At 55.6% G+C, this 3217-nt stretch overlaps 1 long non-coding RNA gene across 1 annotated transcript in view; it reads left to right on the top strand.

The window, feature by feature from the left end:
- The window catches only part of LOC118924706 (uncharacterized), a 29124-nt gene that overhangs the window by 7928 nt on the left and 17979 nt on the right, over positions 1-3217 (top strand). The window lies entirely within an intron of this gene.

Genomic DNA, 3217 nt, shown 5'->3' with positions numbered 1-3217 from the left:
TCCGAGGGGAAGTGGTTTTGAACACTACACCATAGCTAAGCCTGAAGAGATAGGAAAAGGAGATAAGGGGGAAAAGTTCCCAAATGAACAGCCCTTTTTTTGTTTCACCTGAGGAGCAGGGCTGCTTGATGGGAGCTTGGCACTTCCTAAATCCACTCGGAAGACAATAGGTCACATTCAGCGGGGCCCCTGCCCCACAGGCTCCCCCAGGGCGGCTAGCAGAGGCTGAGGAGGGGTCAAGGCAGACCCCTCTCTGAGCTCGCTGTCCTGCTGCTTATGGGGCTGGGGTCAAGCCAAATAGCCACTTGGACAATGGGACCCATTGAGGCCCCCCAGAGGGGTGGGGTCCTGGGGCTGCTTGCTTTGAAGGCTGGAGCTCTGGAGGTGTGTGGGGGGACAGTAGACCTCTGAACACCCCTAGGGAAGGGGATGAGCCATGTCTGGAGGCCCTGAGGGCCTTCGGGAGATCTGGGGCTAGAGTGGCTACCTATTCCCAGTTCCACCCCCAATCCTAAATCATCTGTAGGCCCCGTGCCTTGGTCTAGCCACCAGTGTGTAGGGGAAAACTTGCCTGGCCCTCCTGACGCCCAGATAGGGTGCAGGGGGAGCCTGGTGGTTTGGGATATGGTGAGCAACTCAAGAAACTAGATTTAAAGCTATTACGTGTAAGGTGACCTGAAGGCCAGTAACGCTAACTCACAGGCCTCTGTCACTTTCAGGAATTCATGTCCATGTGGGTCGTGGCTCTGCTCAGGCCGCCTCCTGCCTCGTGGGTTAGAGCTGCCTGCCATCCGTGCCCACGGAGCACCATGGGAGAACCTCAGAAAGGGTGGGTGGCTGGGTTGTGGGAGTTTCTTGACATATTTCCTGGGAGGAAGAGTCCCCACCTGATGCCAGGAGCCCTTTCCTTTGACATCTGGGGCAACACTGTCCATCTCTCCGGGAGAAAACAGACGCTCTGATGTAGGCTGGCATCAGTACAGGGGGCGTCAGTAGGGTGCCTTTGAAAGTTAGGTGAAAAGCCTCCTGGGAAGGTGAAATAAGCTAATGTCAGCACATTACAGGGACTCAAGAAATATTTTTTGAATGAATGAATGAATGAATTGTCTGTGAGCCCAACCCAAGGGAGAGTTTAGAGATGCGTTGCTTGTGGTGACTCAGGATACGGCCGAGGTCACTCAGAGTTGTCAGGGTGTAGCCAGGGGCCTGAATGGCTTGAAGAAAGCTAGAATGTAAGCCAGCCAAGCATGCCCTGCCACCTGCTGCAGGAAGGATGTGTGCGCGGACACTTCCTCCAGGCCCCTGCTCTGGCTCAGCGGCCATGCCCCCACAGCTCATTCTGCTTCACCATGGTGATGACACAGTGATCACACGGATGCTAATTACGCGTTCAGCTGCCAGTAGTGTGTCTCCAAGACTTAGAACTCTGTGAGGAGGGTTGGCCAATGCCTATTTTGTTCACTTTTGTATCCCTACTACTTAGCCCAGTGCCTGGCACCTATTGGGAGCTCAATATAGATTTGTGGAATGGGTGAATGACTATATGATGGAGTCTTTAAACAGAGCAGAGCCAGAGAGCAAGGATTTGTCCATGTCCATCTTTACCATTGTCCAGTGGCATGGATAGCTGGGCCTGTTCTAAACTTTGGGCAGGCAATGCCTAGAAAGCAGACGAGTTATCAGGTTCTCCTTATAGTCTGCGTGACAGTGGTCATCAAGGTCAAACAACAAGGAGATTCTCCTTGGCAGCAACCTACTTCATCCTCACCCCAGGGCTGAAAGCCCTATTCATTCATTCATTCACTCATTTACTTAAAAACCCTTATGGCACCTCAGGATCCTATCCTAGGGATACTGAGATACATAAGACACAATCTCTTCCCTGAAAAGACCTCACCCTGGTGGGGAAGACAGGCAGGTCAGGGAAGACCACCCCCAGGAGGGGACACCGAGGGAGCATGGCCAGGGCCTGGAGGCCAGGGCTCTAAACCCTAGAGTGGCCACTCACAGGAGGACGCTGGATGGGGCTGCCCCTGGATGCATTATTTGTAGAAGCTTGTCCCCAGGCCTTCTGACTTCTGAATCCAAGGTTCTCTGCCTGTGCTCGCCTCTGCGCCAGAAAGTGGTCATCCTCTCCAGCCCTATTTTCCACACATCATGACGCTCACTCACACCAAAGAGGCTTCGGGGATTTACTGAGTTGTGCAGGTAAAGCCAAAGCACCCTCCTGGCAGAGCTCATCTTCGAGCTGGTCCAGCTAAGGAACGGCTTGTTTGCAGTTGAGCAGACTCAGGCTAGACCCCTAAGGAAGAAACCAATTCTGCCACCCTGTCCGTCCTCGGGCCTCTGCCCTTATCTGCACCTGCTGGCTTCTCGCACGTGTGCCCTGTCTGGGGCCTGTGCCAAGGCTGTGGGCAGGAGCATGTTTTGGGCAGAGCAGCCCAGTGACTTAAGCAAACACCTCAAGGCTGCAGACAGAAAAGTCTACACCACCCTGCCCTGCAGAGGCGGGATCTGACCCGGCCCCGCAGCTGCCGGTTCCTTGAGTACATGGGAACTGGCGGGGCTACAGAGATACCCAAGGAGAGGCTCTCACCTCTCTCTCCAGGGAAGCCGGGGGCTCAGTGCCCCAGGTGTGAGCATTTTAGGCTGGTCAGGAGACAGGGGAGGTAAGGTGAGGAGGGTGGTGCCAACCTGTGTCCAATATTTCAACTCAGGGAACCTGAGCTCCTGTCATGTGCCCAGTACTGCGCTAGGTGCCGGGGACACAGGACCCGTGAGGCCTAGTCCTTAGGAGGTCAAGACTCTGAAAGGAGCAGGCAGAGGGAGGCTTCCCGGGCACATGATGACACAGTGGGGGGACAGAATGTTGGCAGGAAGCTACGGGAGGGCTCGGAAGTGCGGAAGGTAAGGCATGGACAGAGTCAGATGGGGAGCTGGCCAAGACCTCTGGGGCTGCAGGGAAGGGCATGGCACAGAACCACAGAATGGGGAGAAGAGCCTTTAGGGTTTGTTTGAGTCATCCCCCTATTTTGCAGATGAGAAGCGTGCGGCCCCAGAATCAGAAGGGACCTCTGCCAGGTCCCCAGAGTGACAGTGGCCTAGCTGGGGCTGGTGCTCGCCCCAGGGCCCCAGGACCCCAGGGCCCCAGCCTGGCCCTGAAGCGCAAACCGAGCTGCCCCTCCATTAACGGGGCAGGAAGTTGCTTGGGGCCCTT

The sequence above is a fragment of the Manis pentadactyla genome, chromosome 9 (genome assembly GCF_030020395.1).
Source record: "Manis pentadactyla isolate mManPen7 chromosome 9, mManPen7.hap1, whole genome shotgun sequence".
NCBI lineage: Eukaryota > Metazoa > Chordata > Mammalia > Pholidota > Manidae > Manis > Manis pentadactyla.
Note: the sequence above shows the minus strand (reverse complement) of the source record. Positions and strands in the feature narration are given on the sequence as shown.